Below are 13761 nucleotides of genomic sequence, written 5' to 3'. Positions count from 1 at the left end.
GTTTAGAAGATATGCTTGCTATATAATGAAACTGCAGTTTTATAAGATCCCAAAACAGCTATGGTGTGTAATTTGTGCAATGTTTATATTACACTATCCTTGGAAAAGATGGAAAATGCATGGCTGAACTAGGAGTACACAGCTTTTCTGGAAAATTATAAAAATGCTAAAGGAATTTTTTTCATGATGTCATTGTTGAAAAGGGATTAATTTTTTTCTAAAGGGCCAGAATACTCTGGATATAATGAAAATATTTAGTGTGTTTGTGGCCTGTGAGTCTAAGACTGAATACTGAGTGTTGGACTAGGACTGCAAATCATCATCCTTGGCAGGAGCAAAGTTTTCTGCTTCTCCTGTTGTGTCTGGACAGTTACCAGGTCCTCTGGTGAATTTAGCAATCTAGTTCTCGAAGTCCCAAAGAATGTTAAAGCATTTGCATGGAGTTGGGGTAGGAGTGGTCTGATCTCACTTGTTGGCAACTGTTTTATTTTGTAATTTTTTACAGGGGAGACTTTTCATATTGGGGGAATCATAAAACATGATTAAATATAATGGGAAGAAAAGGATTTTTATATCTTTTATAGTTCTTAATACTAAAAATAAATCAATACCTGTATGACATTATCTGTGGAGTACATTTAAGAACCAGAAATCAGCCTCTCCGTCCCTGTTTTTGGGCATTCAGAATAGTTTGGTAGACATTCCATTTGTTGTGTTTCAGTGACGCTAAGACACATTTTTCACATTTAAAAAAAGTTCTGAAATAGTGATGTCTTATCATCGTTACTGGCCTGAATTAAAGTTGGATTACTTCTGAGAGGATTTGCATTTGCCTGTACCAGTCATTTGCATTACTACCAACCTGAGACCATTTTAAATTAAATTCTCTATTTAAGAGTTTGTTTTTAATCTCACTGGTAGTATGAATTCAGAATACAAAGCTGTGTAAGAATTGTCTTCGGGATAACATTTTCTCTACTTGGTGCCTGGTACTTGAAAGGTAGAGACTTTCAAATTTCCTTGCTGTCTCTTTCTGCATCGTGGATTTATTTTCCATTTATCCTCCTCTTCATCTGTAGCCTTTCTTTTGTTTTAGCTTTCTATGTAAAGTCTCCTGGGTTTTTTTTTTTTTTCTTTCTTATGATACATAAAAGAATAATAGCTGGTGGCTTAGATTTGAGAAAAGACCCATCAGACACTTGGTTAGGCCTTCACTTACCATCCTTCTTCAGAAGTTGTTTACTCTTATGGTAGACACACTTCTGATAAACTTAATGTCATTGGTATACATTTCTTTGTTCATTCCTCATCAGTGATCTTCAAACTTTAATTTACATAAGAATCAGTTGGGGAGTGAAACCTTTATTTTTCTGGGCCCAGAGATTCTGTTTCTGTGGACCTGGGTGATGCCCTCTAATCTGCGCTATAATAAATACCTTGGGGCCCCCTGGGTGGCCCAGTGGTTGAGCGTCTGCCTTTGGCTCAGGTTGTAAGCCCGGGGTCCTGGGATGGAGTCCCATGTCCGACTCCCTGCATGGAGCCTGCTTCTCCCTCTGCCTGTGTCTCTGCCTCTCTCTGTGCGTGTCTCTCATGAATAAATAAATCTTTTTAAAAAATAAAAACCATTTTTCTTCAATGCCAAATTCATCTATATACAACTGATGTGGCTCTGCTAAAGGCAGAATACACTCTGACCCTGGCTACCTGGGTTCACGTCCCAGCTCAGCCACTTAATAGTTATGTGACCGTGGGCAAAGTTACTTAGCTTCTCAGGTACCACATGTCAATGAAAGAAATTTGGGGACACCTGGGTGGCTCAGCCGTTTAGCGCTGCCTTCAGCCCAGGGCGTGACCCCGGAGCCCCGGGGTCGAGTCCCATGTCAGGCTCCCTGTATGGAGCCTGTTTCTCCCTCTGCCTGTGTCTCTGCCCCCCCACCTCTCTCTGTCTCTCATGAATAAAAAAAATTTAAAAATGAAAGAAATTTGAATACCTTAGAGGGTCACCTTGATAATTCAGTGGATCCACATATATGAAGTTCTTTGACTGGAGTCTGATACATGATAAGCTTGATGTGTTAGCTGTTTATGTTGTTATTGTTCCACAAGCCCCTCAAACATGACTAAAGTGAATCTTTTTATACCACATCCACCACCCTCCATCTGTTTTCTTCTTTGACTATAGTTTAATATCTCCCTATCGCTGATTTTCCTCATTCAGGTCATACATTTTATGAATTCAACATCCTATTTATCTCTAATTTGTCCCCTCTTTTGTTTTTGTTTTTGTTTTTGTTTTTGTTTTTAGGGAGTGGGGAGGGGCAGAGGGAGAGGAAGAGAATGCCAAGCAGGCTCCATACCCAGCACAGAGTCCAAGGTGGAACTCCATCTCATGATCCTGAGATCATGACCTGAGCTGACCAAGGCACACAGGCACCTCTTGTCCCCTCCTTTCTATTCCCACTTCTATTGCTTTGGTTCAAGTCTCTATCACCTCTCACAGAGTTTTGGAATAGCTTCCTAAATCGACTCCTAGCCTCTGGTCATTTTTCTTCTTTCACATTTCACAGAACTCTTTATCAAAGGCAGTCTGATCCTGCTGTTCCTCTGCTGGATGGCTATTATTGCCTACCTGGTAAAATCCAAACACATGTACCTGGCATACAAAGCCCTTCCTAGCTAGTTTTTGCAATACCCATTTGTAATCTTCCAGTTGTATATATTACTTGTAGTACAGTGCTCAAAACAGTAGATTCTCTCTTGCTTTCATATCTTTTCATAAATAAACAATACAGCATGGTGGTTAAAAGTGTGGGTTTGGGACCCAGACTGCCTAAGTCCAAATCTTGACTTTGCAACTTAACTAGTTGTGTGAACTTGAGCAAAACACTTTTTCTGTGCCATAGTTTCCTGATCTCTAAAATGGGAATAGTCATGCTTCATACAATTGTTATGAGGATCTTACTAAGTTAATTTACATGCGTTTAATAAATGTAAAGTATCATTATTATATTTTTATTATTACCATGCTATTTCCTTTGATTGTACACTTGATCTTCTCTACTACCCATTTCACTTTTGCCTATCAGATCCTACTCATTCATCTATCATATTGCAGTTTAAGAGCTACCTCTTTGGGGCATCTGGGTGGCTCAGTCAGTTAAGTGATTGGCTCTTGATTTCAGCTCAGGTCATCTCTGAAATCCCCAGACTCTCTTATGATGATCCTCTGGGTTCCTGTAGCACCCTTTATAGTATAATTAAACTCTGCTGTAAGGACTACCAGTATTTTTCATATGTATTTTTCATCTCTGAATGGCTAGTGAATGAGACTTGTTTTATTGTTTCTTATTGGCTATAAATTAAGAAACCTTATTAGAAAGGGGAATATTCTATCAGAGGCACATAAATACCTCATAAACAGACTGGAAAGCAAGAGATAGCAAAAGGTGAAAAGACAGAAAACAAAATCTGTTAAGTCTGGAACTTTCCAGTGAAGGGACAAGCAGTCCAACAAGTATCAGTTTGGTTCTGTAAGTATCATAGTATATAATTAAAGAGCTATGATAATGTCCTAAATCATCCCAAAGATTAAATTGTGTTATGTATACTTGGCCTAAAAGAAGGGAAAATAGGTTAAACATTTTAGAAATATTTCTTTTAAAACTAGTTCAAATAAATTTTGGCAATTAAATAGATGAGCTTTAGTTATTTATAATTGTCCAACAGCTCATCCCCCCTTGGGCTCCTGCATAATCAGTACACTCCATAATTCTGACTATTGAATGTGCCCAATCTGTTTATGTGAATAGAGGTAAGTGGGAGGGAGGTAATAGGCTAAGTGAATTTGTGGCAATTAATATGAGTACTGTTAATTTTAAAATTCATTATTCATTGACTCAATTTCTAAATTCTTTATACATTTAATAAGTTTGCCATCAACCTTTCTAAAGAGAAATCATTAGGAAACAGAGTTAAGTTCTACGGATAAATATAATAAATGTTATATTGCAATATTGTAAGAATATTGAAACTCTTTCAGATTAATTTATTAAAAAGAAAGTTAGAGGGCAGCCCCAGTGGCGCAGTGGTTTAGCGCCGCCTGTGGCCCAGGGCGTGATCCTGGAGACCCGGGATCAAGTCCCACGTCGGGCTCTCTGCATGGTGCCTGCTTCTCCCTCTGCCTATGTGTGTCTGTGCCTCTCTCTCTGTGTGTCTCTATGAATAAATAAATAGAAACCTTTAAAAAAAATTAAAAATAAATAAAAAGAAAGAACTTTCTGAAGAAATGTTACCAGTAATATTTTAAAATCCTAAGCTTTTTGATTTACTTAAGTAAAATGATATTACAATAAGACTTTGTATGCAAAATATATCCTAAGTTACAATATGTAATTATTTTTTAAAACTTAGGTTAGTATTTACAGAATTGTTGGGTTTAACCATAATAAACATTAGCATAGAGAAGTAGGGAAAAGTTGTTGATCTAACAAATTAGTTTCAGGGAATTCATTTTACAATTTTTTTTCTTTGATTAGGCCCTGAGGATACAATGCCCCTTTGCAAAACACAGCAGTTTGGACTCCAGGAACTTACAAAAGAAATACACATAATTGCCTTCCCTGAGTTTCTATTGATATAGGAACATAAGACCCTTAAAAATGAGATGTAAGTGCCCCAACAGATACCCATATAAATTATCAATACTGTACATCTTCAGCTGTTTTCTACTTCTGCAGAAATCTAATTAAGAGGAAACTCTTTTAGTAAAAGTACTTTATTTCTTATTATAAAACTGGTATTGTAAAGAATATATAAGAATTATTTATTGTAAAGAATGTATAAGAAGGTTGAAATAAGAAAATGAAAGTCCCCTGTTGTTCATCTATTAACATTTTATATATTTACTTGTTTTTTATATATACTTATCTTTATCCCTTTTAAAAATTGGACTGTAATTATATAATTTTATATTCTTCTTTATCCACTTTATATTAAATCAGAATTGTTTTCTCATGAACTAAATATTCAAAATAAAGTGCAGGTAAAGATGATGGGGAATCTAATCATTTAAGGTAATCTCAGACATTGTAAAGTTCTAAACTTACTAGATTCAAATTCAGTAAGGAAAAATCTAACTTTCAAATCAGATCAAGTGTTCATAAGTCTAGATATTTTAGATTCAGCAGTTGATAAGTTCCTTAGAAATCAGTTTTTAGCTCTTATTTCTGACACCGAGTTGAATTTACTGTGTACATATATTAGATGCTATATTTTAATTTACAAAATATTGTAAAAGATTGGCATTACTTTATATTCTTTTTTTAAAAACCTAAGTATTGTTGTATTCATGTAATCATATTTCTCCTATCCAAACTCATTTAAGATAATGTGAGGAGAACACACAACACTTCCCCAAAGCTATTGAATGGGAAAGAAAATAAGCAGGGCTGATTTTCCGGAGTTCTTACATCTAGTGGCCCTTGAAGACTGGAGTTTTAAAGGTTAGCCAGGCTTGGCTAGGATAGAGCCCTGAGGGCATCCTGAGGGCGCTGCCTTGCTCCTGCAAATGCAGGTAAACAACCCAGGGGCAGACATGTGGAAATTGCCATCTGAGGAAAGCTTGGGACACACAGTGAGGAGATTATTCACTCTTCTTAGAGTTGTCCCTGAGAGGTGTCTTCACAGAATGCCTCTCCAGGGACAAAGGAGCAGGAGCAGGTGGGCACTATTTCCCTCCCCCACTCCTCAGCATAAACACAGAGCCACCCATGGAGGGCAGCTCACCCCAACACTGGCTGCCTAGCCTGCTTGCACCAAGTCCCATATCCTGTGCTCTGGGGTGATAGCCCTTCACCGTCAAACCTCCCTCAGTCCTAGCATGGTGAGACCCTCCCCCAGATTAGCATAGGGCTCTGCCCACACCACATCCCTAAAGCTTAGCTTGGAGTCTTAAAAGTCAGCAGGCTTGGTTGGGATAGAGCCAGGAGGGCATTGCACTGCTCCTGGAGGAAAGGCAGGCAAACAACCTGGAGGCAGACAGTGTGGGAACAAGTGATCTGAAAAACACCTGGGACTCACGGGGGAGGGGGGGGGGAGATTATCTGCCTTTCTCGAAGTGCTTTCCTGAGAGCAACAGGTATGGAGATCCCTTTCTGGGGACAAAGGAGCAGGCGGGCACCATTTCTGTCCCCTACCCCTCAGCATGAACACAGAGCCACCTGTGGTAATCAGTACAATGACAGCACTGGCTGCCTAATCTGCTTATACCAAAACCCACACCTTTGCATTCTGTTGGTACTCTTTCTTGGCCAAGTTGGCTTCAGTTCCAGTGTGGCGGGCTTCTGTTCCCCAGAAGACCAGCATAAACCCCTTGCCCACACCATATCTCCAGCCAGTGTTCTGCATGGCTTACAGTTCTACTAGAAGTCATATCAAGTCTCATTTTACAAGCAGACCAGAGCAGACATAGTTAAAACATGCCACTTTCTGGCCAAGGACCAAACATTGCCCATTGCAGGCAAGGAGAGCCTCTGCAGACAACTGGCCTAAGGGATAGAGCAGCCAAAACATAGCAGCAGAGTGCATGCAGCACCCACTAGAAACATTCCCTGAAACACCAGGCCCTGGACACTATGTGACCTTTTCTTCATAAAACCATTACTCTCAGGAGCAGGAAATGTAACAGCCTTTTTTAACACACAGAAGAAGATGGAAACTTAGACAAAATGCCAAGACAAAGGAATTCATCTTGAAAGAACAAGATAAGGTCATGGCCAGAGATCTGAGTGAAATAGATATAAGTAACATGTATGATAGAGAATTTAAAGCAACAATCAGAAGGATACCTGCTGGGCTTGAGAAAAGAAAGATTTTAGGAAGGCCCTCCCTTACCACAGAAATAAAAGAGCTAAAAAAACAGTCATAAATGAAAAACTCAATAACTGAGATTCAAAACAGACTTGATACAATGAGCACAAGGATGGAAGAAGCAGAGGAACAAGTAAGTGATATAGAAGATTAAATAATGGAAAATAATGAAGCTGAACAAAAGAGAAATAACTATGGAACACAAAAATAGACTTAGGGAATTCAGTGACTCCATCAAACATAATAACATTTGTATTAAAGGAATCCCAGAAGAAGAGAGAGACAAGGAAGCAGAAAATTTGAGGAAATAATAGCTGAAAGCTTCCCTAATCTGGGAAGTAAACACACCCAGATCCAGGAGGCACAGACCCATCAAAATCAACAAAAGCAAGCCAACACCAAGACATATGGTAACTAAATTTGCAAAATATAGTGACAAAAAAATCCTAAAAGCAGCAAGACAAAAGAAGTCCCTAATTTATAAGGGAAGACCCATAGGCTAGCTGCAGATCTCTCAACAGAAACTTGGCGAACCAAAAAGGAGTGGAAAGGCATTTTCAAAGTGCTGAATGGGAAAAATCTGCAGCCAAGAGCACTCTATCCAGCAAAGCTATCATTCAGAGTAGAAGGAGAGATAAAGAGTTTCCCAGACAAACAAAAAATAAAGGAGTTCATGAGCACTAAGTAATATTTTAATTGAAAATGTTAAAGGGGACTCTTTGAGTGGAAAGACCAAAAGTGACAAAGACTAGAAAGAAAGAAAACAAATCTTCAGAAGCAACAACAAAACAAATAATAAAATGGTACTAAATACACGTCTATCAAAATTACTCTGAATGTAAGTGGACTAAATGCTCCAACCAAAAGACAGAGTGTTAGAATGGATAAAAAAAAAAAAAAATACCCATCTATATGTTGCCTACAAGAGACTCATTATAGACCTAAAGACACCTACAGATTGAAAGTGAGGTGATGGAGAAGCATTTGTAATACAAATGGATGTCAAAGGAAAGCCAGAATAGTAATAATTCTATCAGACAAACTAAATTTTTAACCAAAGACTAACAAGAGGTGAAGAAGGGCACTATCTCATAATAAAAGGGACTATCCAACAAGAAGATCTAACAATTATAAATATTTATTCCCCCAACACGGAAGCCCTCAGATACACAAAACAATAACAAACATAAAGGAACTAAATGATAATAATACAATAATAATAGGGGACTTTAACATTCCACTTACATCAATGGACAGGTAATCTAAGCAGAAAATCAACAAAGAAACAATGTCTTCAAACAGCTTTGAAGACAGACTGGACCAGATGGACTTAGTAGATATATTTAGAGCATTCCATCCTAAAGTAGCAGAATTCACATTCTTTTCAAGTCCAGAATACATTACATACTAGGTCACAAATCAGGCCTCAACAAGTACAAAAAGATTGAGGTCATACCATGCATATTTTCTGACCACAATGCTATGAAACTAGAAATCAACCACAAGAAAAAATCTGGAAAGATCACAGATACTTGTAGGTTAAATAACATGCTACCAAACAATGAATGGGTCCACAAGGAAATAAAAGAAGAAATTTAAACAAACAAACATGGAAAGAAATGAAATTGAAAACACAATATTCCAAAACCTTTGGGATTAGCAAAAGCAGTCCTAGGAAGAAAGTATATAGCAATACAAGCCTACCTCACAAATCAAGAAAAATCTTAACCTAATCTTACACCTAAAAAGGCTAGAAAAAGAACAACAAATGAAGCCTAAAGGCAGCAGCAGAAGGGAAATGATGAACATTAAAGCAGAAATAAATAGTATAGAAACTGAAAAAACAATAGAACAGATCAATGAAACCAGGAGCTAGTTATTTGAGATTAATAAAATTGATAAACTCTAGCCAAACTTATCAAAAAGAAAATCAAAAGGACTCAAATAAAATCACAAGAGAGGAGAAATATCAACGAACACCACAGAAATACAACCAATTCTAAGAGAATGTTATGAAAAACTATTTGCCAACAAATTGAACCACCTGGGAGAAATGGATAAATTCCTACAAACATATAAACTACCAAAACAGAAACAGAAATAGAAAGTCGAACAGACCAATAACCAGCAAGGAAACTGAATCAGTAATAAAAAAATTAAAAAATTAAAAAATCTCCCAACAATAGTCCAGGGCCAGATGGCTTCACAGGTGAATTCTACCAAGCATTTAAAGAAGAGTTAATACCTATTCTTCTCAAACTATTCCAAAAAATAGAAATGGGAGGAAAACTGCCAAAATCATTCTACGAGGCCGGCAAGATGACCCTGATACCAAAACAAGATTAAAACTCCACTAAAAAAGAGAACCATAGGCCAATAGCCCTGATGAACATGGATAAAATACTAGCAAATCAAACTCAACAGTACATTAAAAGAATCATTTACCATAATCAAGTGGGATTTATACCTTGGCTGCAGGAGTGGTTTAATATTCACAAATCAATCAACATGATACACCAAGTTAATAAAAAAGGATAAGAACCATATAATAGGGATCCCTGGGTGGCGCAGCGGTTTGGCGCCTGCCTTTGGCCCAGGGCGCGATCCTGGAGACCCGGGATCGAATCCCACATCGGGCTTCCGATGCATGGAGCCTGCTTCTCTCTCTGTGTCTCTGCCCCTCTCTCTCTCTCTCTGTGACTATCATGAATAAATAAATAAAATCTAAAAAAAAAAAAAAAAAAAAAAAAGAACCATATAATATTCTCAATAGATGCAGAAAAAGCATTTAACAAAGTACAACATCCATTCATGATAAAAACCCTCAACAAATTAGAGTTAGAGGAAACATACGCCAACATAATAAAAGCCATATATAAAAACCCACAGTTAAGATCATCCTCAATGGGGAAAACCTGAGAGCTTTTCCCACTGTTGTAATACTGCAAGTCCTAGTCTCAGCAGTCAGAAAACACAAAGAAATAAAAGGCATCCAAATGAGCATTGAGGAAGTCAAACTTTCACTATTTGCAAATGACATGATATTCTATATAAAAAAAATCCAAAGACTCCACCAAAAAAATTACTAGAACTGATACATGAGTTCAGTAAAGTCAGGATACAAAATAAATATACAGAAATCTATTGCATTTCTATACACCGATAATGAAGCAGCAGAAAGAGAAATCAAGGAATCAATCCCATTTACAATTGCACCAAAAACCATAAGATACCTAGGAATAAATCGAACCAATGAGGTAAAATATCTGTACTCTGAAAACTATAAAACACTAATAAAAGAAATTAAAGAAGATGCAAAGAAATGGAAGTGGATTGGAAGAACAAATATTGTTAAGATGTCTATATTACCCAAAGCAATGCTGTACACATTTAATGCAATCCCTATCAAAATACCAACTGCATTTTTCATGGAACTAGAACAAACAATCCAATAGTGTGTATGGAACCACAAAAGATCCCAAATAGCCAAAGCAATCTTGAAAAGAAAAGCAAAACTAGAGGCATCACAATTCTACTTCTATTAAAGGTAGACAACTAAACATTTACTTGTCTCACTTTGACTCCTTCATTACCTCTTTCTCCTACTTTTCCTCCCTATTTCTTTGATCTCCTTTGAGGTATTTCATTCCTTCATTCGCCTTCTAAATGCCAGTGGTTTTTAGCATTCTGAGCTCCACCTTTTTCTCTCTAACTTTATAATTCTTAACCTCAACGTGTCTGTGGGGCACCACAATGGATAGATAACAGTAGCTTTCTAATGGACAAAGGCATTGAATCTCAGCCACCCCATCCCATGCGTGCGCGCACACACCCACACACTGAAAATTGCTAAGCTTTATATTCTTCGGTGATCTAATTGATAACCAAATCTATATCTCTAGATCTAGCCTAACCTGCTTACCTAAACACTGGACCCATATTTCAGTCTGATTGCTGAATAGCTCTGTCTCCAGTACCTCAAACTTGACATATCTAAAGCAGAATTCATTGTCTTCCATTAGACTTGTATCTCCTTTTGTATTTCTTTGAGTGCCACCACCATCTCTTCACTTGCCCAAGTGAAAATTTTGATTCTTTCCTCTCCCCCATTTCCCCATTTCACATATCTAGTTGGTTCCTAAGTCCTTTTGATTGTATCTTCTCAGTGTCTTTCATGTTCATCTCATCTACTCCAGTCTTAATTCAGGCCTATATTTTTCCTTGTTTTAATTACTTCAGTAACCTCTTTGTCCCCCTTCCAAAGATGTCTTCCCCTTCCAGTCTATCTCATAGCCATCTGAATTACCTTGTCAGAATGCAAACATTATTTTCCTTTATATCGTTCATTTGCTCCTCATTGCCTGATCCTACAGAAGACAGACTCTTCACTGTGCTGTACAAAGTCCTTTGTGGTTTGGCCTTTGCATACCTTTTTAGCCACCTCTTACTGCTAACAGCTATTCACTGTGCTCCAGCCAAATTTGCTTTGGTCTGTCATGTCCCTCTGGGATTTTTACATTCTATCTTCACTAAATAAATATTTCCAAGTTTTTTTTTGTTCCTGTTAAGCACCTTGTTTGCTTGTTTTGGTCTCTTTTATATCTTTCCTCAATGTTTGGTAAGGCTTGATCAAACAACTTATATCTAAGAGTCAGTCACTAAAAAACTGATTGGAAACTCCAAGTCCATGCAATCTTTTTATTTTATCATCTTTAGTATCTTTGTTAACTTGGGCTAGTCGTATCCCCTTCATAAGGATCTTCCCATCTCCCCTTGGATATAATCTAGACTACCAGTGTCCTGAGAGCTGAATAGTCCTACTTTGAGTCTGGTTCCCCACCCTCACCTATGCTGAGTGTCCCTTAATCCAGAAATACTCTATAGTTCCCTCTTCATAGAAAAAATAAAACTTCTAGTCTTCCTCCCAGATAGGGGTAAAGGAGTCTTCTGGCTTCATAGAGAGATGAAGGGAGTTTGGACATACAATTTACTTCTGACCTAAACTTTCATCCTGTTTTCTAGTGTTTGGCTCTATCTTAACTATTACTTACAGAGGTGCAGCTAATTCCTGAGCTATTTGGAGATTCTGCAGAGTCAACTTAAGAGTCATTTTTCTTACTTGGGTTGGGAGACTGCCTTTTTTGCATTAGCTAAATCAATTACTATTTGTACATCTGTTTTCTATTTTTCCAAAGTTTTGTTGTCCTTGCAGGTTGATATCTTTTTTAAAAAAAATTAATATTATTTTAGAATTTTTCTAAGAGGGAGCAAAAGTTAGTGGGTATGTCCACTCTGGCATATTCACCTAAACTCCTCTTTCAAAACTGTTTGTAATTCTAAATTATTTCTGGCTTTACTTATTTCTCCATCAATCAGGAAGAGTTAGATAATATCTCTTTTGTATTCCCATGACACTCTGTGTATGCTTTTGTTACAGAACTGATCCCATTGAGTCATATCTTGTTTTTAACTTGTCTCCCCTACCACACATTGTTGTGCAACAGAACTTTTTCATCTGGGAAAACTGAATCTCTATAATTCCCCATTTACCCTTCCCCTCAGCCCCATTCCACTTTCTGTTTCTATGAACTTGACTACTCCAGATACCTCTTAGAAGGGAATCAAAAAATACATTTTTTTTGTCTTTTTTGGGGCTGGCGTAGTTCATTTAGCATAATGTCCTCAGTGTTTATCCATGTTTTAGTGTGTGTCAAATTTTGCTTAAGGCCAAATTAAATTCCATTGTATGTAAATATATTTTGTTTGTCTACTCATGAATATTTGGGTGACTCCACCTTTTGACTATAGTGAGTGATGCCATTATGACAGATATTTTCTCAAGAGATCCTGTTTTCAGTTCTTTTGGATATGCCCAGAATGTCATTGTCTTTTAAGACATTGATTTTTTAAAAAATATTTATTTATTCATGATAGACATAGAGAGAGAGAGAGAGAGAGGCACAGGCAGAGGGAGAAGCAGGCTCCACGCTGGGAGCCCGATGCGGGACTCGATCCCGGGACTCCAGGACCACACCCTGAGCCAAAGGCAGGCACTAAACTGCCGAGCCACCCAGGGATCCCCTAAAACATTGATATTTTTTAAGGAAAATGCTTTCCCCCTCTATAAGAAATAGAATGTTTTTCATTTGGGGCTTTAATGATGTTCTCTTATGTTGAGATTCAGGTTATACATTCCTGGCCAGAATACTGCTTAAGTGACGTGTCCTTTTCATGGTTTCACATACAGACACAACATGATGTCCATCTTCTTAGGGGTGATGTTAATTTTAATCATCCAATTAAAGTGTTATTCTGTTTATTATGCAGTTACTCCTTTTTCTCTTGAAGCTTATAAGCAACCTGTAGAGGAGATATTTTTAAGACCATGTAGATATCCCACTCCTTGTCAAAATTTCTACCTTTGAATTTAACATTAATGCTTCTTGCCTAAATTAATCTTTACTGTGATGGTTGTAAAATGATGATTTTTCAAATCTAGTAAGGATTATTTTTAAAGTTAATTATTAATTGTGGAGCAGCGCAGGTGACTCGGCAGTTTGGTGCCGCCTTAGGTCCAGGGCCTGATCCTGGAGGTCGGGATCGCGTCCTGCATCTGGCTCCCAGCGTGGGGCCTGCTTCTCCCTCTGCCTGTGTCTCTGCCTCTCTCTCTGTGTGTGTTTCTCATGAATAAATAAATAAAATCTTAAAGGAATGGAAAAAAATAATTATGAATTGTGTTAAATAGATCAATTTGAATGTCAAGTGGTCAATATATTCAATGTAAGATTTCTTACTACCGTTAATATATTATACATGATAATCACTGAATCATATGATTAAACTGCTTCTGAATTTTTGGGAATGTAATAGTTATGGTATTCCTATAAGGTCATT

The 13761-nt window shown here is 37.4% G+C and overlaps 1 protein-coding gene across 5 annotated transcripts in view; it reads left to right on the top strand.

The window, feature by feature from the left end:
• The window catches only part of CEP57L1 (centrosomal protein 57 like 1), a 69094-nt gene that overhangs the window by 15196 nt on the left and 40137 nt on the right, over nucleotides 1-13761 (top strand). For 2 of the 5 annotated variants that reach the window (XM_077902851.1, XM_077902849.1), the window contains exon 2: nucleotides 4536-4665. The exons of the other annotated variants lie outside the window; for them this stretch is intronic. The gene's annotated coding sequence lies outside the window, so the exon portion shown is untranslated. The remainder of the gene's footprint in view (nucleotides 1-4535; nucleotides 4666-13761) is intronic. 5 annotated transcript variants of the gene reach the window in all.

Source organism: Canis aureus, chromosome 7 (genome assembly GCF_053574225.1).
Source record: "Canis aureus isolate CA01 chromosome 7, VMU_Caureus_v.1.0, whole genome shotgun sequence".
Classification (NCBI taxonomy): Eukaryota; Metazoa; Chordata; class Mammalia; order Carnivora; family Canidae; genus Canis; species Canis aureus.
The sequence above is the reverse complement of the archived record's forward strand: the minus strand, read 5'-3'. Positions and strand labels throughout refer to the sequence as shown.